The sequence below is a fragment of the Lipotes vexillifer genome, unplaced genomic scaffold (genome assembly GCF_000442215.2).
Source record: "Lipotes vexillifer unplaced genomic scaffold, Lipotes_vexillifer_v1.1 scaffold477, whole genome shotgun sequence".
Lineage (NCBI taxonomy): Eukaryota > Metazoa > Chordata > Mammalia > Artiodactyla > Lipotidae > Lipotes > Lipotes vexillifer.
The window spans coordinates 4711874-4738351 of record NW_006770652.1 but is presented as its reverse complement, the minus strand read 5'-3'; the positions used below and the strand labels follow the sequence as shown (position 1 = coordinate 4738351).

At 34.5% G+C, this 26478-nt stretch overlaps 1 protein-coding gene across 2 annotated transcripts in view; it reads right to left on the bottom strand.

Annotated features, from left to right (window-relative positions):
- CCDC91 (coiled-coil domain containing 91) overlaps positions 1 to 26478 on the bottom strand; it is a 296434-nt gene that overhangs the window by 259650 nt on the left and 10306 nt on the right. The gene's annotated exons all lie outside the window — the stretch shown is intronic.

Sequence of the window (26478 nt, the reverse complement as noted above, 5' to 3'; positions counted from 1 at the left end):
GGAAAGAGGCTAGAATAAAGGAAGGAAGGGAGAGAAAGGAAAGAAAAGAGATAAATAAGGGGAAGGCAAAGGGAGAGGTTGAGGGAGGAAAGTAGGGAGTGGGAGGAGGCCCCCTCACCCGCACACTTCCCACTAGTTACCACTATCATACTTTCCCTTCTTAACCAGATTTCTTGTCTCCATTTGCTTCTTCCTCACCCAACCCTCATCATGCCACTAGACCCACTTTTTATATTAATTTTCCTTTCAGGTATTATTAAGTCAAATGAACACTTCTTATTTTATCTTCCTTTAGTTCTCCAGAGCACATAATACTAATGACTCTCCCTTTTCCCTGAAACTCTTCCCTTGGCACCTGTAAGCCACTATATCCTAAATTCCTCCTAACATTTTAACTTTTTTTTTCTTGTTTCCTTTTCAGGCTCTTTCCCACTCAGTCTTAATTTCATTGTTTCCTACACCCGCTGATCTTCTCAGTGTTCACATTATTCTTACCATTTTCAGAACCCATTATTTAAATTATCACCTATAAGCTAATGACACCCAAATTCACATTTCTAGCACAAACCACTCTACAGACCTCTAGAACCATATGCTCACCTAACTACCAGTCCATTTAGCTGTCTCGTACATTCCTCAGATTTACCCATCATCTTACATAAACCTGCTCTGCTTCATGTTAATGGTATCTCAATGAACTATTTGCCCAAGCCAGAAATGATATACCACCAAGGGCCAACTTCACTCCAGTCACACTGTGCTACTTACTGTTCCCTGATTATGCCATACTGTTCAGTACCTCCGTGACCTCACAATATTACTGCCTAAGTAAAAGCCATAGCTGTGGAATCAGAAATGGATTCAAATTTGAACAATAACAACTTACTTGTTATGCAGCAAATTACACAAACCCCTCTAAGCCACAGTTTCCTCTTCTGCAAGTGGTGAAATAATACCAACAAACTTTTCCAGGAATCTTTTCACCTACTCCATTACCCATCCAACCACAATACAACTTTAATTTTCCACTGTCAAGATATTACAGATTTCTAAGAAATAATAATGAAAACATTACATATCTATGGGATACATTTAAAGCAGTTTAGAAAAAATCTAGATCGTTGAACACTTCAATCTAAAAAATGAATTAAATTTCCATCTCATAAACTAAAATACGAATAACACAGAAAACTTTAAAAGCACATTAAAAAAATAATAAAGATAATGCAGATGTCAGAGATTAAGAAAATAAAGCAGATCTAATTAATCAAAATCCTGAATTTCTAAGAAAATCAAATAAAACAGCAGTTAATTTACTAACAATAAAAGAAAAGTACAAATAGATAAATTAAGTGACAAGAGTAACATAATAATTAAAACAGAAGAAATTTTTTTAATCATAAATCCTTTACAGACTTCCAAGTAAATAGGTGTGAAAAATCTAGATAAAATGGGCAATTCTCCACAGAAACATAGTTTATAAAATTTGATTGGATTAAAGCTAAAAAATTCTTTAAAAATATATAATTTCCTTGGGGAAAAAATAAAATTATGAGGCAACTACCCTATAGATAAAGCATTTCAAGAGGATTTCCAACAAGAATTCAAAAAATGAATAATCCCAATGCTCTAAAATTATTACAGAGCATTGAAAATGCAGGGAAACTTCATTAGCATTACATAACATTAACATAACATTGATAGCTAAGCCTGACAAAGACAATACAAAAACAGAACAATTAAAGATTTTTAGAGTATTGCTTAAAAATAATTAGGTAAAAGTTCTAAATAAAATATTAGTAAACAAAATCTAACACCATATTGAGAAAATGACATGCAATGAATGAGTCAAGTTTGTTCCAGGAATGCAAGGTTGGCTCACTATTAGGGAACTCATTAATATAACATTCCACATTAATAGACTTAAAGAGAAAAATAGCATAACTAGTTCTAAGGCTGAAAATGCTTTTGATAAAAATCAAACACCTGTATCTGTTAAAAAAAAAAAACACTCAAACAAATAGAAATTGATGCATACTTTCTTAAGATAAAACATATAGATCTCACTCCTAAAGTCAGCATGTTAATTAATGAAAAAAATCTATAGGTGTTTCCTCTAAGATCAGGAATAATATAAGGATGCCTACTACCTCCATACCACTTAACACTGCACTCACTAAAGCAATGTGGTTAGACAAGAGAAATTAAATGGAAGCGTAAAAATAAGAAAAGGAGGAAAACTACACCTCATGTTCCTACTAACTCAAACAATAAACACATTCAGTAAAGTAGCAGGATATTAACTTAATGAACAGAAATCAATAGCATTCATATGTAAAAACAATAACAATTTAGAAGATATGATGGTAGCAAGAATATTATTTTCCATAGCAACAAAGAAGATAAAATACTTAAGAATAAATTTAGCAAGAAACATGAGGAAACCTTTAAAACATTTCTGAAAGACTCAATCGTAGACCTGAACAAAGGTAAAGACCCTTATAATTAGATAGGTAGGGCAACTAAACATCATAAAGATGCCAATCCTCCCTTAGTTAATTTACAGGCCTAATAAAATTCCAATAAAAGTAAATAAGCTTTTTTAATAATGGAGCTGGACAAATGGACATTAAATATCACATGGAAAAAGTAAAATGCAAAAACATAAAGTATAAGGAGGATACTCACCCCTCTTATTCAAATAAACTAAATTAAACTATAGTAAAACATACTACTAACCTTATTAAGATATACTGTAATAAGTTATGTTAAAACAAACAATAAACCCTTTATAATTAAAACTGTATTTATTTGGTACAGCAATAAACAGATCAGAAGAGTATACCAGAAAGTCCAGAAGTAGAGTCATGTATACGTGAAACTTAAGTATATGACAAAAGTGGCATTTCAAATTACTGAGGTAAAGATGGGCTTGTTAATAAACAGTGCCTTAACAACTGATTAGCCATTTGGAAAAATCTGAAATTAGACTCATATCTCACATTAATAACCAAAAAAAAGCTACAACTGGATTAAAAAGTAAGACCATATAAGTATAAACAAAAATATGAGATCATGTAAGTACATTATCTTGGGTATAAGAAACACCTTTCTAACTATGACTCAATTCCAGACACAGTAAAAGAAAAGACTGACAAATCTGACTACAGAATACATAAAAACATTTTGTCTGTCAAAAATTATCTTAAATAAAATCAAAAAACAACTGACAAACTAAAACAAAGATACGTTAATATATATCACAGATAAGGACTAATATTCCTAATATATAAAGAACATTTAAAACTTGGGGGAAAAAGACTGAAAAATATGTCTATAGAATAACAGGCAAAAAATGTGAACAAACAATTCACCAAAAAGAAAATATACAAATAGCCCTTAAATACATGAAAAGACACAGACGCATGCATCTACTTGTTTGTTATAAAGGAAACATAGGAAGAATGAAGCCAAAACTAGAGAGACTGATAGGTGGAGGAGACGCAGAATGAAGTGGAAAGACAGAAGAAATGAATTGTGGCAAGTATCTCTTCTCTGAGTGTAGTTTTGTAATATGGTTCTGAGTTTTGGAACCACGTTAATGTTTCACATACTCAATAAAATAAAACTAAAATCAAAAGGCAGGGGAATAGGAGACTCGAATCCTAAAATGGAATACGAAGAACAGCAATTGAATCATATTTCAAATAAATAATATAATCATATTAACTAAGGAATGGGGGTGGAGGGTGAAGGGCAAGAACCAACCTAGGTTACTTTGGAACGCAGTATTTTGGCTATATTGCCTCAGGAAAAGAACACTAAATAAATAGTGAGAAGCAGAAGAGGAAAGGGAAGAAAAAAGGAGAGAATGAGGAGGAGGGAAAGAATAAAGATAAAGCAAACATTATAAAATGTTAACATTTGAAGAAAGTGGATGAAGGGTACATAGGAATTATTTGTCTATTTCTTGTAGCTTTTCTGTAAATCAAAATTAAAAAGTCAAGAGGAATGAGCAAAAAAGAAAAACAGAAAATAGAAAAGAAATCACTCATGAGCGGGAAAATAGATTGTCTCAACAAGTCTCCCCTATGCAAAGCTGCTGAATACAGACTTGGTATCACTGAAAACATGTGTAAGAATACTCCTAGCAGCAATGCTCATAACAGCAAATAAGTGACAACACCTGAATACCTGCTGACAGTCAAATGATTAAATGAGCTGTGGGAATGTTAATAATATTCTAATTAATAAATTAGAATATTTTATTTCAGTGTAAGTAAAAGAAATATATGTATATACAACAACACGGGTAAGTCCTGAAAACATAAATTTCGGTGAAAAAAAGAAAACTGCAGGTGTGGTTGCACAGTATTAACCCATTTTTATGAGGCACATAAACAAACAAAACTCTTTAGAGATATACATATATATACACACATATACAACAAATTTTTTTTTTACAAAAGCAAGGAAACTATAACAAAAATTTAAGCCAGAGGTTCCCTCTGGGGGAAAACACAGGGATAGGACAGAAGAGGATTATTAGAGTTGGTCATGTTCTGGTTCCTAAGTTAAATAGTAGATTCATGAGGCAAATTTTTAAATATAACAAAGAAAAAAATAATTACACATGCTTAAAAATATAATTCTGAAGACCTCTTGTTTCATTGCCCTTCCTGGTTGTAGTACTCAAACTCCATGAGCTATACTATCCCACTGATCAAAATCTGCTCTGGGTAAATAAGAGAGGAAAAAAGTCTAATCCAAACTAAATACTAACAGGGACCAACCAGTGTACTCAAAGAAATGATGCTTTTGTGAAAAGATGTCAAGAATCTGCAACAGACCAGTAAATATTAGATTTGGAGGTACAAGCCTTAATCATATCAAAACTTATTTCAGACATAAGGAAAGGTGAACCTAAAATGCCTGGAATTTACATGTACTTTCAACTTATGAGACATTAGTGAAATTTTCAGGAATTTTTTAAAATTTGGTAATATAAAGGTTCACTGAACATATTATAATTCACATCCTATTTTTAAAATAAAATGAGAAAACAAATGAGTAGTGCTGTGAAAGAAAAGAGAACATATAAATGTATTACCCTCTAAATGGAAACTAGATTTTTCAGTTAAGCCTCTAAAGTTTTTCTCTATGCTAGAAGTCACACTATCCAGTAACAGTAACTCACCCTAAAAAAAGAAAATCCACATTCATAAATATTGTCTACATATACATACCCTAAATATAATCTAGTAATAAAGATGGTATACATGTTTATACGTGCTTGTTTAACAATGGGAATTTTTAAGCTTAATAATGAAAATTACAAATTCAATATGTAAAATATAATTATCTTCTCATCTAGAAGAGAAATTAAAATTTTTAATGTTTCAAACTGCTACAGTATTCTTTGGTCTATTAAAAGTTGACTGGTGTCAATCTATGCCCAAAATCTTTAAATTCAGAAGATCAAGCATACCCAACAGCCCCAATTTCTGTAAAAATTTAGCCAACGCTTTTTAAGAAGTAGAAATCTACAAAATTTTGTTTCTTTGGGTATTTTGTTTCTGTGCTTGCTTTTAGTCTTAAGCAAGTGTACAGACACAATTTGCTTCATTTCAAATGTGAAGTCCTTGGTTTTCTAAGACTTAGAGGATACAAGGTCATCATATGTTCCTTTAGAGCTATAAAGCTAACTAAAAGTGCACTGAATGGCACTTCTTCATCTCTAACTTTGTAATGGTAATTAGCATAGTCATTGGGCATATCATTTTTCATTGACAGACCTCTTCTAAAACACAAAAAAAGCACACTAAGTCAGAACACCACACAAACAAAGAAGCACCAAGTTTCCAAATAGTATGCAATTTTTTTTCCAGTAATTCTGCCTGTGGTCAACTCCGCTTTGTTTACATAAGCATAATAACTCTTATAAAGTCTAAACAAGAAACAGGTGAAAATATCCATGTACTTTTAACTATACCCAAGGAAATCTGTTTATATCTGTTAATAGTTAATTCAACAGGAGAATACCAATACAGTGATAATGATTTTTACAACTTTTAACTTAGAAAATATTTTTGATGTTTAATTTCCATTTAATGATTCTCTTACTTAGCCCAGGCTCCCTTTTTCAACATTCTTTCATTTATATGAAAAACAAAGACTATGTAAGAATTGAAGAAGATCTAAACAGTGTATCTAAATATGAAGATCTGTTAGTAAATACAAAATAAATGGATGAATTTTTTTTAACTGACAAAAAACAGGGTAAAAGTCACTGTTTAGAAAAGTATTACCTCTCTATAAGAAAGGTTCCCTATAGGAAATGCCCTTTGATTAATAATTTAACGGATAAATGTAATTCAATGGATTCAAGATATATCTAGGATACTAGGGTTAGAGATTTAAAGAGAAATATATAATAGCTTTAAAAAGACTGAGGCAGGATCAGAAGAAACAGAAATGGTCACATTCCTAATAAAAGAGGGATCACATGATTGATTAAATTACCACCATTTTAGTTATTTTTAATTACTTTCCAGAGTATTCTACAAATAAAGGCTCCCTCTCTACTTGATTCTTCGAGGAATAATAGTGCTTCCCTAAGGGCTGTTTAGGCAACACTATATACCAAAAATTTTAGTGGGCAATTTTTAGAATTACGCAAATGACTAAAGAAACTATGTTTTAATTTCTAAAAGAGACAGGTAGAGGTAAAGTCCTCATAATCCATTGCTAGCATGGTCAACAAAAAATCATATGATATAAATATAACTTTTGAATAGGAAAAGAAAAAACTGTGCTATTTAAATCACCACTGCTTCTTTATTATCATACCAGGAAGAAAATCCCACAGCACCCCAAAAAATAAATAAAAACAGAAACTAACAAAATATAGACAGCATTGTATAATGAGTCTAATAAGTTTAAAGAATATGGAAGAAATATTTCAAAATCATATATCTTTAGGCAAGTTACTATCTAAAATCTGAGATTTTCCTTTTTTAATCTCTTGCTCATAGGCAAACATAGGCAAGTTCTAAGCAATTTCCCAAGAGGAAGAAAAAAATCCTATCACAACTTAAAGTAATATGTTAAAGTGATATGCTAAGGCAGTTTTTGGTTCCTCAGTCTATAGAAACTGGATTCTTATGACTTTTTTTAGATACCAAAAGCAAAGGCAACTAAAGCAAAAATAACCAAGTGGGACTACATCAAACTGAAACCTACTAAATGGGAGAAAATATTTGCAAATCATATACCTCAAAAGGGCTTAATATCTAAAATACATAAAGAACTCATATAACTCAACAGCCAAAAAATAAAAAATCTGATTAAAAAATGGGTAGAGGGTCTGATTAGATATTTGTCCAATGAAGACATACAGATGGCCAATAGGCACACTGGCCATCTATCTGTATGTCCAAAAGGTGCTCAACATCACTAATCGTTAAGGAAATGTAAATCAAAACCGCAATGAGATATCACCTGTTACAATGGTTATTATCAAAAATACAAGAAATGACAAGTGTTCGTGAGGATAGGAAGAAAAGGGGGACCCTTGTGAACCACTGGAGGAAATGTAAATTGATGCAGACACTATGGAATACAGTATGGAAGTTTCTCAAAACATTAAGAATAGAACTACTGTATGATCCAGCAATTCTACTTCTGGGTATTTACCCAAAGAAAACAAAAATACTAACTCAAAAAGATATATACACCCCATGTTCACTGCAGCATTATTTATAATATCGAAGCTACAAAAACAAATTAGGTGTCCATCAATGGATGAATGAAGAAAACATAATACACACACACACAATGGAATATTATTCAGCCATAAAAAAGAAGGAAATCTTGCCATTTGCAACAACATGGATGGATCTTGAGGGCATTATACTAAGTGAAATAAGTCAAAGACAAATACCTTATGCTCTCACTTATGTATGGAACCTAAAAACCAACAAATGAGCACATGGATAGAGAGAAGCAGAGGGCAGGGGTGGACAAAGTGGGTGAAGGGGTTCAAAAGGTACAAATTTCAAGTTATAAAATAAATAATCATGGGGATATAATGTACAGCATTGTGACTGTAGTTAATAATACTGTATGGTATATTTGAAAGTTGCTAAGAGAGTAGATCTTAAAGGTTCTCATCACAAGAAAAAAAAATGTATAACTATGTATGATGATGTTAACTTGATTTTATTGTGATCACTTTTGCAATATATACAAATATTACATCATTATGTTATAAGCATGAAACTAATATAATGTTATATGTTAATTATACCTCAATAAAAAATAAAAAAGAAACTTAATCTCATTACAACATGATGAGACACCTAAGGGGGGAAAAGTGTTTGTGGTCTTTTTGGGACTCCTTTATTTATCTATACACTCATTCAAAACACAATTATAGAGTACCACTATATTCAAGACACTATGCGATGAAAGATACAACACAAATCCTTTACATTGGAAAATTTACCCTGAGAATATCACATTGGTATTAAAATAATAAATAAATGAATCCTTAGTGGTTAAATATTTATAGTAAGACTTGCCATTGTTTGTAAAGTTGACATCACTGTTGGAACATCTCAAATATCAAATGATTAAAATAAAACACTAGTATGCTGCACATACTAGGTGTTTAATAAACTAATCTACTCTGGAGAATTTATTTAGACATTTCTTGGAAATAGTGTATATTAATATTTAAATATAATAAAGAAAGATAATTTTCTAAGACAAAGGGTAAAATTTGACTCTCATAGAGATATAAAGTGAATACATGGGAAAGATTTCACTCTACTCATACAATGAGGGAACCAGGCAAATGTTATAACCAGTTCAAAGGAAAAGTCAAAATAGCACAAATTGATGGGAGGTAAAAGAATGCTGAAATGAATTGCAACCAGAAGTGAAACTATTTTTTTCCAAAGAGGAGAAGGAAGTCAATCGAAATTCTACTAGACATAACAGAATTTACATGTCTATCAGTTAACTAAACATATAAAGAGCTGTAAAAATAAAATAGCCCAAAGACAATGGACAGGGCCAGAATCAGATAACCCTGAAACTTATGCTGAACGTAGACAATGGATAGTTTCACTAAAAAAACATTTTTCTTCTACATGACCAAAAGCAGTAGCTCAAGTTTCTGTTAAACTAAGTGAAATGAAGAAAGGGGAGAGAACTATCATTGACTGCATACATACTTAACGCCAGGTATTGGGCAAAATATTTTGTATGTGTCAACTGATTAGATCCTTAAAATAATAACCATTTTATAAATGAAGAGCCTAAGATCACAGGTTTAACTATTATGTCCCTAACCTCACAGCTAGAAGATTTCTAGGATCAGAATTAATGTCAATATGCTTCCAAAGCTCAGTCTCTACTCCAAAATTATTAAAAATACAAGTTAAAATCATGTAGGGTTTGGGGTTTGTGTGTGTTTTCTAGTATGTAAATGAACAATGAAAACTACAAAACAAGGAAGTAAAATATAGACCACCTAACAGTAAAAGCATAGAATAAAAGAGAGAGAGATATGAAAACTTAAAAGTTTAATAAAACTAATATCCTCAATGAAGTATATACTTACATGATACCAACAACAGAAGCTACTATTCTGGCTATCATATATACAGTAATTTAACAATGCCAATTAAAAGAATAAAGTAAAACCAGCAGTCCTCAAATAAATTCTTAACTATATCCTACTGCCAATGAAAAACAAAACTAATGAAATAGAACTAGTTTAAAGTCCACTTCTGCTCTTCGAGTTAATCAAATGGCAAAGGAGTTACAGTATGTGAATATTAGCAAAATGCAATTCACAATTATTTCTTCTTTCCTCTTTCTTTAAACCTTCACTATAAAGCTTGCCACAATTTCCTTTCTCTTTAAGTGATGGAGATTATTTTCTATTCTTTCTTCTATGTGTACTATTCTTTCTTCAATGGTAAATTTCTTCTTTTACTCTCTGAAAAGATCTTCTACTATTGTTACTATTTTCTTTCTATATGCTCATGCCACTCTTGCTACAAATCTTTTTAAACCGTATGTTAACACTTTTAATTAAGCATTATGTTTCTTGAAGTTAAAACAGTTTTTCTTTTCCTGTTATCTAAATCATAAAATAGAAATATCAATTTAAAATTTTTCGGAGCAACATACTGACAGGTTTCAGTAGAGTACAGCATAACTCCCATTTGCGAGAAGTTGGTTCAGTCTCCTAAGATGAAATAAATGGCCCCATAATAATTTTCAGAGTTTACACAAAATGAGTATCATTGTATACAAATGGAACTGTTCACTTTCGAGAGATTGGGGAGTATTTTCCCCACGTTTAAGTCTGAAGCATCTGTACTATACCAAATAGCACAGTATATTTAAGTACTCCCATTAAAGTAATACAGCATCTACATGACTATGTGTATAATACATGTACATGGCTTTTATAAACATTATAATCACCGTAATTTTTCACAGCAGCAGACCAGTCTACTTTTTATCAATATGATGAATATACTATTAAAAAGAAACTTAGGATAGCAACATATTCTTAGAGATAGATATCTAAAGCCATATGCCAAAACCCAAAGTGGATGTCATTATATTCTCTTTTTTAGAAATTTAAACACAACAGGAGCTATTAGACACCTAAACTCTTAGAATTACCTTCAGGAAATTTTATAGACCCAAATCCAGAAGAAGTATGTGGTTTAAGTAAAATTCTATTAGCAGTTTTTCATTAAAATTAATGAACCATGTGGCTGCAATAAATTGAAAATGGTTGGAAGCCACAGTTTTGGACTTCCCTGAGTGTGTTAATTCTTACAACTGAATATGTCTGTTTTGAGACCCTAATAGCTGTGCCTAGAAAGTCGTTTCAAGAGAAACAACAACTCTTGTAGAGTATATGGATGGCTTCTTAGCCAAGGTGGGCCTCACTCTCACCTGTGTGTGAAGACCTTGTTTACTTGCATATGAGCTGTGACTTGGGTTGAGGGCATATGCTATGTTTCTATCTTATAAGTGAATCTGATGCCCCTTATGATCTGGTAGTTTTGAGTCAAAGTGTGTAGTTGGAAATATGATGAGGTAGAAGGTCATCCTTGTTACCAGGCAACAGTGCTCATGGATTAAAAAAATGAACCTGATAAATAAATTATGTGTTGTCTAGTTTTTCTCTGTAGCATATGCAATGCTGTTTGATAGCATTTGACCCACAGCAGAACTTCTTCCAAAATTGGAGTCAATCCTCTCAAACTCTGCTGTTACTTTACCAGCTCAGTTTATGCAATATTCTAAATCCTTGGTTGTCATTCAACAATCTTCAGAGCATCCTCACTAGGAGCAGATTCCACCTCAAGAAACCACTTTCTTTGCTAAACCAAAAGAAGCAACACCTCATCCCTTCAAGTTTTATTACAAGATTGCAGCAATTCGGTCACATCTTCAGGCTCTTCTAATTCTACTTCTCTTGCTACCTCCACCACATCTACAGTGACTTCTTCCACTCAAGTTTTAAAACCTCAAAGTCATCCATGAGGGCTGGAATCAGCTTCTTCCAAATTCCTATGAATGCTGATATTTTGACCTTTTCCCATGTAAACTATGTTGTAAACAAATGTGCTGTGTGTCATCCAGGTTGTCTTGTTCTATTTATAAAGCACGGGCATAATTCTGAAGGGCCTTAGGATTTTCAGAATGGTAAATGAACACAAGCTTGCACTTAAAGTCATCAGCTTCCACTTAAAGTCACCAGCTGCATTAGCCCCTGAAAACAGAGTCAGCCTGTCCTTTGAAGCTTGGAAGCCAAGTCAATGACTTCTCCTCTTTAGCAATGTAAGTCCTCGATGGCATCTCTCCCAATAGAAGGCTGTTTGGTCTACAGTGATAATCTGTTGTTTCGTGCAGCCACCTTCATGAATTATCTGAGCTAGATCCTCTGGATAACTTGCTGCAGCTTCTACATTAGCATGTGCTGCTTCACCTTGCACTTATTTATGTTACTGAAAAGGCTTCTTTCCTTCAACCTCATGAACCAACCTCTGCTAACTTCAAACTTTTCTTCAGCAGCTTCCTCACCACTCTCAGCCTTCACAGAATTGAAGAGAGTTAAGGCCATGCTCTGGACTAGGCCTTGGCTTGGAGGAATGTTGTAGTTGATTTGATCTTCTCTCCAGACCACTACAACTTCCTCCATATCAACAATAAGACACTTTCACTTTCTTATCATGTCTGTGCTCACTGGAGTAGCACTTTTCACTTCCTTCAAGAACTTTTCCTTTGCATTCACAACTTGGCTAAGTAGTTCAAGAGGACTAGATTTCGTCCTATCTCGGCTTTCAACATCCCTTCCTAAGTTTAATTATTTCTAGCTTTTGATTTAAAGTGAGAGAGCTGTGACTCTTCCTTTCACTTGAAGACTTAGAGGCCATTGTAGGGTTATTACCTGGCCTGATTTCAATATTGTTTTCAATACTGTTGTGTCTCAGGGATTAGGGAGGCCACAGGAGAGGGAGAGAGATGGGGGAATGGCCTGCCAGTGGAGCTCTCAGGACACACACCACATTTATCGATTAAGTCTGCCATCTCATATGAGCGTGGTTCATGGTGCCCCAAAACGACTACAATAGTAACAAAGATCACTGATCACAGATTACTATGACAAATATGATGATAATGAAAAAGTCTGAAATGCTGCAAGAATTGCTGAAGTGTGACAGAGAGACAGAAAGTGAGCAAATGCTGTTGAAATAACTGTGCTAACACACTTGCCTGATGCAGGGTTGCCACAAATCTTCAATTTGTGAAAAATGCAATATCGAAAAAGTGCAATAAAAACAACACATGCCTGTATATGTGTATGTATGTGTGTGTATTGCCACTTGATCTTCACAATACCTCTTCTGTGCATGTATCATTAAAATTCTATAAATAAGTAAACAGGTACTTGAAAGGCTTATTAACCTGGCCAATGTCACAGAGCTATTAATTGTGAAGCTGACATTCACAACTAAGTCTATATAATTCTTACTTTAAGACTCTCTAGGTAAATGGAACAGCATATAAAAAGGTATAGGTGACTATCTCGGTGGCACAATGGTTAAGAATCCACCTGCCAATGCAGGGGACACAGGTTCAAGCCCTGGTCTGGGAAGATCGCACATGCTGCGGAGCAACTAAGCCCATGCACCACAACTACTGAGCCTGCGTGCCACAACTACTGAAGCCCACGCGCCCTAGAGCCCATGCTCCACAACAAGAGAAGCCACCGCGATGAGAAGCCTGCATACTGCAGTGAAGAGTAGCTCCCGCTCGCCACAATTAAAGAAAGCCCATGGAGTAAAAAATAAATAAATAAATTTATTTTTTAAAAAAAAGGTATAGAATCATGAATTCACATAATGCATTTAGGGAACAGCAAGTTCTTCAGCATAATTTAAAAGTAAAAAGCTCAAAAGAAATATGGTTATTACAGAGGCCGCAATCAACTAGCTGTAACAAAATGAAAAAAAAAAAAAAAGATTTTGAGAGATAGCCTCATCCACCGGAGGGCAGACAGCAGAAGCAAGAAGAACTACAATCCTGCAGCCTGTGAAACAAAAACCACATGCACAGAAAGGAAGACAAGAGGAAAAGGCAGAGGGATAGGTACCAGATGAAGGAACAAGATAAAACCCCAGAAAAACAACTAAATGAAGTGGACATAGGCAACCTTCCAGAAAAGGAATTCAGAATAATGAGAGTGAAGATGATCCAGGACCTCGGAAAAACAATGGAGGCAAAGATCAAGAAGATGCAAGAAATGTTTAACAAAGACCTAGAAGAATTAAAGAACAAACAAACAGAGATGAACAATCCAACAACTGAAATGAAAACTACACTACAAGGAATCAACAACATAATAACTGAGGCAGAAGAACGGATAAGTGACCTGGAAGACAGAATGGTGGAATTCACTGCTGTGGAACAGAATAAAGATAAAACAATGAAAAGAAATGAAGACAGCCTAAGAGACCTCTGGGACAACATTAAATGCAACAACATTCGCATTACAGGGGTCCGAGAAGGAGAAGAGAGAGAAAAAGGACCAGAGAAAATATTTGAAGAGATTATAGTCAAAAACTTCCCTAACATGGGAAAGGAAATACACACCCAAGTCCAGGAAGCGCAGCGAGTCCCATACAGGAAAAACGCAAGTAGAAGCACACCGAGACACACAGTAATTAAACTGGCAAAAATTAAAGACAAACAAAAATTACTGAAAGCAGCAAGGCAAAATCGACAAATAACAAAGAAGGGAACTCCCATAAGGTTAACAGCTGATTTCTCAGCAGAAACTCTATAAGCCAGAAGGGAGTGGCATGACATACTTAAAGTGATGAAAGGGAAGAAAGTACCACCAAAATTACTCTACCCAGCAAGGATCTCATTCAGACTCAACGGAGAAATCAAAAGCTTGACAGACAAGCAAAAGCTAAGAGAATTCAGCACCACCAAACCAGCACTACAATAAATGCTAAAGGGACTTCTCTAGGCAGGAAACACAAGAGAAGTAAAGGACCTACAAAAACAAACCCAAAACAATTAAGAAAATGGTCATAGGAACATACATATCGATAATTACCTTAAACGTGAATGGATTAATTGCTCCAACCAAAAGACACAGGCTTGCTGAATGGATACAAAAACAAGACCCATAAATATGCTGTCTACAAGAGACCCACTTCAGACCTAGGGACACATACAGACTGAAAGTGAGGGGATGAAAAAAGACATTCCATGCAAATGGAAATCAAAAGAAAGCTGGAGTAGCAATACTCATATCAGATAAAATAGACTTTAAAATAAAGAATGTTACAAGAGACAAGAAAGGACACTACATAATGATCAAGGGATCAATCCAAGAAGAAGATATAACAATTATAAATATATACGCACCCAACACAGGAGCACCTCAATGCATAAGGCAACTGCTAACAGCTATAAAAGAGGAAATCAACAGTAACACAATAACAGTGGGGGACTTTAACACCTCACTTACACCAATGGACAGATCATCTAAACTGAAAATAAATAAGGAAACAGAAGCTTTAAATGACATAATAGACCAGACAGAGTTAATTGAAATTTACAGGAAATTCCATTCAAAAACAGCAGATTACACTTTCTTCTCAAGTGCACATGGAACATTCTCCAGGATAGATCACATCTTGGGTCACAAATCAAGCCTCAGTAAATTTAAGAAAATTGAAATCGTATCAAACATCTTTTCTGACCACAATGCTATGAGATGAGAAATGAATTACAGGGGAAAAAAAACGTAAAAAACACAAACACATGCAGCCTAAACAATACATTACTAAATAACCAAGAGATCACTGAAGAAATCAAAGAGGAAATCAAAAAATACCTAGAGACAAATAACAATGAAAACACGATGATCCAAAACCTATGGGATGCAGCAAAAGCAGTTCTAAGAGGGAAGTTTATAGCAGTACAATTCTACCTCAAGAAACAAGAAAAATCTCAAATAAACAATCTAACCCTGTACCTAAAGGAAGCAGAGAAAGAAGAACAAACAAAACCCAAAGTTAGCAGAAGGAAAGAAATCATAAAGATCAGAGCAGAAATAAACGAAATAGAAACGAAGAAAACAATAGCAAAGGTCAATAAAACTAAAAGCTGGTTCTTTGAGAAGATAAACAAAATTGATAAAACATTAGCCAGACTCAAATCAATAAAATTAGAAATGAAAAAGGAGACGTTACAACAGAGATTGCAGAAATACAAAGCATCCTAAGAGACTACTACAAGCAACTCTATGCCAATAAAATGGACAACCTGGAAGAAATGGACAAATTCTTAGAAAGGTATAACCTTCCAAGACTGAACCAGGAAGAAACAAAATAAGAACAGACCAATCACAAGAACTGAAATTGAAACTGTGATTAAAAATCTTCCAACAAACAAAAGTCCAGGACCAGATGGCTTCACAGGTGAATTCTATCAAACATTTAGAGAAGAGCTAACACCCATCCTTCTCAAACTCTTCCAAAAAACTGCAGAAGGAACACTCCTAAACACATTCTATGAGGCCACCATCACCCTGATACCAAAACTAGACAAAGATACTACAAAAAAAGAAAGTTACAGACCAGTATCACTGATGTACATAGATGCAAAAATCCTCAACAATATACTAGCAAACAAACAAAAAAAGTACCAGCAAACAGAATCCAACAACACATTAAAAGGATCATACACCATGATCAAGTGGGATTTATCCCAGGGATGCAAGGATTCTTCAATATATGCAAATCAATCAATGTGCTACACCATATTAACAAATTGAAGGATAAAAACCATATGATCATCTCAATAGATGCAGAAAAAGACTTTTGAATAGCATAATTATATCTGGCTTGTGCAGATGAATGAATGGTGATTTTATTAAGTGAGAAAAAAATAGAAGGGTGCAGGTTTAAAGAAGTAAAAGGGGAGATAGGTTATGTTACAGACATGCCGACTTTAAGGGACATATGGAGCCAGCAAGGTCAGAAAGACCAGTTGAAAATATAAGTCTGAAGCTCTAAAGAAGGACAAGAGTAAAGGCACAAACTTGGATATCCTCACTTAAAAGGTTTCATCAATGAAAAAATGAAAAAGTCAAGGATAAAACCCTAGAAAACAATTTTTAAGAGGAAGGGAGAGAAAAGATAATAATAAAGTGAAGAAGCCAAGAGGAAGGTTTAGAGAAGTAGGAAAAAACCTGGGGTACACAGCACCATAACCATCAACCTTAGAGAGAATACTTAACAGAAAAATCCACAGATAAAACAAAACAGTAATTAATAGAAAAGAAAGGTCACTTCCACATTTGGCAGGAATTGAGGGGGTTGAAAAAGTGATTGAGGAAAACTCAGTGGAGAAAAAGATATTTAAACCAGGCCTTGAAGGAAGGGTGTGATTTGAACCTGCAGAGATGGAGAGGAATGTTTCAGTTGGAAAGCAAAACTAGGACAAAGAACTGAGGTAGCAATACATTGGGAAAATGTGCTGAGAAGAGCAAGTAATTTATGTTTTACTGGACCACTGGTATGTCAAGGGTGACAGTGAGTGAAAAGTCAACATAGTCAGGCCATTACCAGATAATGGACCTTGAAAGTGAGACAAAAGAACTTAGGGGTTTTGAATGCCACTGTATAAAAACTTCTGGAAACCATGTATAAGAGAAAGGGGACAGTTAAGACAGTATTTATAATAGCTCAGATGAGATGTTGTATAAATCTGAGCTAGTTTGATAGAAGTGAAAATGACAAAGGGGCTGATGCATTAACCAGAAGAATTTGGCCAATAGCACCGACCAATGCAGTTGTGCTCAGCTTTTGCTGAAGTTAAATAACTGGATTAACGAAAAGGCAATGCCATTTCAAGACAAAGCTAAAATAAAGAGCATCTGTCATACCAGAAACAGATTACTCCATTAAAAAAAATCTCCAACTTAACTGACATAGTATATATAGTACTCGCGATGAATATTAGAAATTCCCTTTATCATAGTAAGTCATTTATAAATCTCTAAAATTTTCAATTACTATGAAGAAAGTGAGTTTGCGGCTTCTTCTTATAAAAATATAGTTGAGGGGCTTCCCTGGTGGCGCAGTGCTTGAGAGTCCGCCTGCCGATGCAGGAGACGCGGGTTCGTGCCCCGTTTCGGGAGGATCCCACATGCCGCGGAGCGGCTGGTCCCGTGAGCCATGGCCGCTGGGCCTGCGCGTCCGGAGCCTGTGCTCCGCAAATGGGGGAGGCCACGACAGTGAGAGGCCCGCATAACGCAAGAAAAAAAAAAAAAAAAAAAAAATATATAGTTGAACATAAGGCTTTTTTAGTTCCAAAACATTTATTAATGTTAATGTATACTTTACATGGTCTTACATAGAAATGTTTATATTACTTACCAAATCTGTACATATATCAGAATATGCTATGAGCTTATAAAATATGGCTTCAATTAGCCTTTAGGAAAACTAATAGCATATCTTTGAAAGTCAATTTCCTGTAAATCTTAGCAAATAAGTAAAATATAATTATAACATTAAAAATCTAAAAACAAAAAGCTGAAATTTCTCTAAATTACACATGCAATAACTATATATTAAGCTATAAAAATATACATAAAAATTTCAACAGACAAATGCAGGAAAGTTTATAGTATGGACTCTTATGTAAGATTTTTTTTAATCTACAAAGAAGTCTTAGCTAATATTTTCAATAAGCAAAACAATGAAGAGCTTTTCTAAACCAAATTTGACCAAACTTCTATACTTCCTTCTAAAAACACTGCCCTTCTATGAAAACTTTAAAATCCAGTTGCCCCAAGAAGACTGATTCAGGCTCAAAGCCTAAGAGATGGACTTAGCACTCTAAGTAAAGCAAAAATTACAGTCTATCCCTCAGCCCAGCTGTTTACCACTTTATGAGCTATACAAAGAACTATACAAATGTGTACAAGAGAAACATGAAAATGTGAACTATTTTCCAGAGGTAAAAAAATCATATATTCATATCCATCACATCAAGAGAAAGAAGATACTAGTTATTTTCATTATACACTTGTTAAGTATGCTTGCCTATTTAAGTTTACTTTAACCAAAAGAGAACCTAGGAAACAAGTATATCTCTTCGGTTTACACCCAATGAATCCAAAATGACATCAGGTTTAAACTCTAAACAGTACCTTCCTGACCAATAACAATACATTCTCTTTCTAAAGAAATGTAACTCAAAGATTATAAGAATCATATATCTATATATATATGCACATATAAAATACTCAATTAATATAAAGATACCAAATGTTCTTAAATAATCAAGGGATATAGATTTATAATTTCTATAGTTCATGGATCTAAGAAAAAAATTTAATACAAGCACATTTGACATCATCATATTTAATTAGGCCATAGCAAATATATTACAGTGATGATACAAGACTGAAATACATTAAAATATACAAATGTACACACTAATTGTTAGAATCTAGCCCATTTGCTTAATTTTTCATGTCAATATTTTTTTTTTACTTTCAGTGAAATTAGCAAAGACCAGGCATCAAGAAGTAGAATACATGGGTAAAGAATTTTTTATTAAAAAAATCCTGGAACTACTGTTCCAGTAGTATATGATGAATATACCATTAAAAAGAAACTTAGGATAACAACATATTCTTAGAGATATATATCTAAAGCCATATGCCAAAACCCAAAGTGGATGCCACTATATTCTCTTTTTTAGAAATTTAACACAGCAGGAGGGAGGGGAGGGAGGGAAGAAGGGAGGGAGGGAGAGAGGAGAGGAAGGAAGAAGGGAAGAGAAAGAGAAAGGAAGGAAGAAAGAAAACTGAAATTATAAACAATGGATAGGTTTTGTATCAGCTTAGACAATGATGAAGAAAAACAGTAAAATGAAAAGTACATCTGTAATTAATCAGACTACAGCACAGTCAAAATGTGACAAAGAGGTTAACAGACAGAGATAGAGTTTAAAAAAATTACCATTTACCTAATTTTAGAGTTCCAGAAGAAGAGAAAAGAGAAAATGGAACAAAACTAATATCGAAAGAGATAGGGCTTCGCTGCTGGCACAGTGGTTAAGAATACGCCTGCCAGTGCAGGGGACATGGGTTTGAGCCCTGGTCCCACATGACACGGAGCAACTAAGCCCGCGCACAACTACTGAGCCTGTGCTCTAGAGCCCGCGAGCCACAACTACTGAGTCCACATGCCACAACTACTGAAGCCCACAGGCCTAGAGCCCGTGCTCCACAACCATAGAAGCCACCACAATGAGAAGCCCACGCACCACAACGAAGAGTAGCCCCCACTCTCCGCAACTAGAGAAAAGCCCATGTGCAGCAACGAAGACCCACCGCAGCCAAAAATAAAATAAATTAAATAAATTAATTTTTTTTTAATTTTTAAATGAAGAAAAAGAGAAAGAGCTAATGGCTAATAATTTTCCAGAAGTGACAGAATGTTCCATAAGTGATTTGCTGCACTTCTTGAATCTGTAGCTTATCACGCTTCTTAAATCCATGGATTCAACCCATACATTCAAAAAGTCCATCACATTCTAAGCAAGGTAAATAAAAAGACATCCATGCCTGCTACATCACAGTGAAACTACAAAACATGAATTACAAAGAATAAGTAAATCATAAAGGTAGCCAGAAAGAAAAGACCAACTACCCTCGAAGGAGCAGTAATTAATGGAACCAACTAACTTCTCAACAATTATAGAAATTAGAAGACAGAGGAGTAATAATCACATTGTGCAGAGGAAAAAAATGACTGTCAACTCAGAAACATCTAGGTGAAACTATCCAACAAGGACAGGGACAAGCATTTTCAAACAAGCACATACTGAGAGTTTGCCAACAGTGAGTCTCTCTCTGGAAAATTCTCAACAATGCACCTCAAGCATAAGGAAAATGATTTGTGATGGAGAGTCTAAGTTACAAGAAGAAATAAAGAAAAAATGGTAAATATGCAGGTAAATCCAATATACTTCATCTACATAGAACACTAATAATAACAACAATGCCTTGTAGAGTTGAATATATATTAAATATATAAATATATATGCAGATTCTGAGTATATATGTAAAAAATACTAGAGAAAAATAGCATAATAACAAGAAGAAATCATTGAGGTTCAAATGTCTCACAGTTTTTTTGTACTTTTTAAGAGGAGGATAAAGATACTCATTTGTTTAAGGTTTTAATAAGTTAAGAATGCTTGTTAAAATTTCCAAGGAAATTACCAAAAGAAGAGAAGCGGAGTATGTAACTTCCAAACTGGTAGAGCATGAGAAAAAAAGAAACAAGAAAATCAATTCAAAAAAAGTAAAAAAGAAAAAAGAAACACAAAATGGCAGTACAAATAGAAAGCCAAAATTGGAATAGTAGGAAAAAGAAAATGTACATCAGTAATTACATTAAAATATAAACGTACTAAATATTCCAATTCAAAGACAAGGACTATCAGGCTGGATAAACACTATCTTTATGCTCTTTATGAATGACATATCTAACAAACATAAGTATACAAAGAGACTGAAAAACATGAATGGAAAAAGAAATACCAGTTGAATTCTAATCAAAATAACGCTGCAGTATTTATTATCAGACAAAATGGATTTGGGGCACAAACTAATTCTACAGATAAAAAAGAGATGACTACATAATAATAAAAAGTTCAATATACCAAAAAGATATTATAAATATGAATGTACCTAGTTACAGAATCTCAAAATAGAAAAAGTGAAAAGTTACAGAGCTTCAACAAGAAGTTTATAAATCCACCAACACAAAGAGACTGCAACATTCCTACAAATTAATATTTAGATAAACAATCATATAGTGTACTCTGCAGTTGTTGAATACAGTATCTACATAGGTCCAGAGCAGCAGTGCTTCTCAAACTTTAATGTTCATAAGCATTAATTAACTGGGGATCTTGTTAAAACACACACTCTGTCACAGTAGGTCAGGAATGCAGCCTGAGATTCTGTATTTTTAACAAGCACCTGGGGGATATCGATGCTGCTCATCCTCACATAGCATTATGCCACAGAGCAAGTCTCATCTAATCACAAAGAATTTGTATTAAACTACTTTCTCCAGCAACAAAGCAATCAAGAAACAATAACAATAACTAGAAAAAACCCATGCTTAGAAATTAAGAAATACTCTTAAATTAACTCAAGGAATAATCCAGACTCCAAATCAGAAAATATAAGTGGAGGATTTTTTTAAAAAAATCAAAACTGGCATGATGCAGCTAAAGTAACAATCAGAGGGGAAATTATATCCTTGAATCCTTATATTTGAAAAGAAAGGTTAAAATTAAAGAGATAGGCATCAACAGTTTTTGTTTTGTTTTGTTTTGTTTTTTTTGGCGGTACGTGGGCCTCTCACTGTTGTGGCCTCTCCTGCTGCGGAGCACAGGCTCCGGACGCGCAGGCTCAGCAGCCAATGTTCACGGACCCAGCCGCTCTGCGGCATGTGGGATCTTCCCGGACCGGGGCACGAACCTGTGTCCCCTGCATCGGCAGGCAGTCTCTCAACCACTACGCCACCAGGGAAGACCCAACATTTTTTTTTAATTAGGAAAATTACAAAAATAAACCCAACAAAATAGAGCAAAGAGAATAACAATCATGAAAGAGATTTTAATAAATCAGGAAATAAACATAAAATTAAGAATGTTGACATTCCCAAAAGTTAGTATTTGGAAATGTTCTCTCCATCTCCCTCTTCTCTGCTGCAAAGCTTTCAGCTCTTTCAGATAAGCCTGCCTCCCTATTATAGGCTTTTTTTTTTTGGCCCTGTTGACCCCTATTTGGACTCAGACAGTGGTCTGATATACTTCCCAGCTATAATGCAGTGTCCACTTCACTCTCTATTTCTACTATCCTGATACCCTGTACCTACCCTTAAAAAAGATATCTTAGTTATAATTAAATAATTATCTGTAATTATTTAATTTTTGTGCACCTTACAAGCTTGCAAGACTCATGAAGGCAGATATCTTGTATGTCGAGAGTTTAACTAAGCTACTCCACCGTATTGCTGCCTTGACACCCATTTTGTTTGGCCAAGTGGCCTGCAGAGACCTTAAACTGCCACTAGCCCTCTTGGGCAAGCACACTCCCTAGATAACTGCCCACAGAGTCACAATCAAATTTAAGTTCTTAATATGACTTCCCCAACAGCCCTTGTGATCGACAGTCTCCCCCGCCCCCCAAGGCCTTCTCTTTTTGTACCCCTTTGATAAGACCCCCATGGAGTTTACTATTCCCTGTCATTTGGTATGAACCGCCCAATCCAGACTTAGCCCTGGAACCCCTGAAACCTCAACCTTGGGACCCTAATAAAAGCATAGACCCTGGATTCTTTCACACCCTCCGTCTGCACTCTATCTTGACCTTCTGATGTGGCCCCACAAGGCATGCCATGTACTTCCTCCAGGACCTGTGGGTAATAAACTTCTTCATTTCAGTTTCTCTTGCGGTCTGTTGCTGAATGCAACGCACCATGAGGCAGCCTGTGCTCTACTTGACAAATGTTAATTTAACAAATTCATAGCATTGTCTATCCTGTTTGTTTTCCATTGTTCCCCCTGGACTTGGCACACAATAAATACTTAGTGAATGGGGGTGTGGGGGGGGGGGACACAACCAAAAGGAAGTAGAAAGTAAACAGTCTCATGCCCTGACTTCAAACAAAATGACTGGTAACTAAATGAGAATCTAATCTATCTTTAAAAATTTAGGAGAAATGAAATTCTTAAATTTCATCAAACATTCCATCAAAACAAAGTATGTGTGTTTATAGATCATAAGACCAAGGATTAAAATACTATAGAATGTTCCTTTAGGAACCTAACAGGTTGATAAAATCAATAACTGTTTATTCACTAGACAAATGAACAATTCTATCAGCAAAAATTTTCTTTTGTTTTACTTGCTGTATGTTCATAAATGTCAAGCGAATGGTTGAAGAAGAAAATAACAGTTTATTTAGCTAGTTAAAGGATTTCATAATAACCAAACTGCATGTGAAATTTTATTACAATATTTTGTCAGTTCTGTGATGTCTGACAAATTAAATTAAAATTTCTATCCAAATAAGCTGAATCACCTTTTTACCCACTTTCCTTTACTTTGACCTCAGACGTGATAGATACAAAATAATCAAAACCTTCGTGTCAGGCAGACAAACTTTCTATAGCATTAAGATTAGGTAAAAATATCACTATGTATTTACAGTTCTAAAATATATTCCTAAGCATCTTTCTGTTCTAATTTATAAGTACTTTAAGCAATCTGTTTCATTTACCCTAAAATTATTTGGCCATTACTAAAGGTACATTATCTAAAACAATCTATCTGAGGAGGTCCACAACAAAATTAGTCTTTATCACATTCAATTCAAGAAAACAAACCTCAAAAGATTTTTCAATTATAATTTAAATGAAGGAAATTTTTTTCACAATGAAATTATTAAAAATAATTGGATCCTCACCTCAGCAATGCTTTCATAAGAAAGAAAAAATTAATAAATATGGGCTGTATCACATAAATTAATTGTGGAAATCAGAGTGGGATTAATCCTTTGATAAGACATAATAATGATGCCCAAATCATGCAGAATTTTTTAACTGCAATGAGTTTCTATGACTTATTCAAGACAATATCCTAATAACAGGCACAACCTTTAGTTCTCAATGTAGAGAATAATACAAATATTCAGGGAAACATTATAATAATAGGTCAAAATTACAATCTCTAAAATTATAGTCAAATAATATGTTTTATACTTTGATATTCAGGAATCCACAAGAATGAAAAAGTCCCAAACACTTCTAAACTTTAAAATCAAATTCCACAAATAGCCAACATTTACTAAGTATTCACTGTAGTCCAGCCCTCTGGGTGCCACTTAAAGAAAGGGGCTAAGAGAGCTCAGAGTGGGAGAAAACTCCTGAAGTCATTTAGAAAAGACATGATAGTGGCTTTGACTGGAGTAGTAACTAGGGAAGCAGAGAGAAGTGAAAAGATCCCCAAGTTTAATAACTTAGAACCTACAGTATTTGCTGATGGGTGGCTTGTGGATCAGAAAACCACAAGGAGGGAACAGGAACAGAGAAGGAACAGAAGTTTCAAAAATCTCAGGAAATCATGGTACTCCCTAAAGAGGAAGGACCAGAAACTCAATGTCTACAGAACAGAATAGCACAGAGAGTTGGAGACTTTATTCCAGAACTTCAAACACCCAAACTTCAAAAAGAAGAAAGAAGTGCTCGAAAACTGAACCTGAGTGAGCACAAAGTACATATATTAGCAATAGTGTTCATGAGAGACAACAGTCCAGAGACATCGAGCCAAGTGTACAGCGGGGCGCATCTGTCAGAACCTCTGGTTATGCTGGTCCTACTGTCCTGTCAGTGTCATGTTCCCATGGGCCCCTCAATCCTCAGTCTGGCCATTTGAAAATTCCTACAGTAGAAGATTTTACTGTTTCCAGCTAGAGCTAGGCCTAGGAGTCTAAAAAAAGAATCTCAGAGGTAAAGGTGTAAAGGGGGAGAGGGACATAGGCAGCTCTGTTAGCTTCAGGTCTGGCCTTTGCCTCTGACCTCCATTCAGAGAATTTAAGTCAGAAATTTTTCCTAGTCACATACTGCACCATTCATCCACAGTTCCCTGATCTAAAGTCTACTTCCCAGTCTTTACCCCATGCCATCCTGAGTGAACAAACAGGGTGATGATGACTTCTGCCCTTTGGCAGATTCAGGCATGGGGCTCACTATGAACTGGTCTTAAGCCTAGCTCGCTGACCAAAACACGAAGCCCTCATCCTCGTGAAGAACAAGAATTCCATGACTCCAAAGGGAGGTTGACACTCTAGACATCAGATTTTAGCACTAGGACCTGAATTACAGAACAGTTTGTCAACTGAGACCTCTTACTGATCCTTTAAAGATATTGTGAGAACAGTATATATGTTCATGAGATTCCTTCATGTTTTTATGTGCAGTGGTAGTTTGTTAATTTTCCAGGTGTATGGTATTCTATTATATAAATATACCCCAAAATATTAAACTTTCTACTTTTGATTGACGTTTGGGTTGTTTCTAGTTTAGGCTATTATAAACAATGTCGCAATAAACATTATTTGACACATTAAAAAAATACAATATGACAACTAAAGAGTATTTCAACCTACCATGCTGATTTGCTCATAGTCAGCTAAAGATTTTATTTTCAACATACTCATAAAATCAGCATCACCTTCAATGTGACCAACATTGTCTTATGTGTGACCATATAAATATAAAATATGACATTATTTAGAGTTAGAGAACATGTTTGTCCTATGCTCATTTTAGTAAAATTAATAAATGAACTATTTGTTAATTTTAACTGATCTTTCCATTAAGTCACAGGAACAATATACTATTATCATCTAAATTAAAATAGCTTCACGGAAAATACATACAAAAATATTCCCTGTAGGGTTACTTGTAACAGCAAAAAACCGGGAGTAAAATAACTGGTTACATGAATAATGGTACATCCATGCAAAAGAGTGCTATGCAACCAGTAAAATGAATGTGGAAGATCTAGAAGTACTCCTGTAGCAACAACTACTAGGGTGGGGAAAAAGCAAGAGGTTAGCATGTATATACAGTATACTATGATTTGTGTAAAAAGAAGAGGAGGATACATTCACATTTTTATATGCCTGGAAGAAATCTGGAGGGTTACAAAAGAAAATGAAAGCAAGTTTTATCAGGGGAGTAGGACTAGTGGACTAGGGGAATGGGACTAGGGGAGTAGGATAAAAGAGAAATGATCACTGTATACCTTTAATA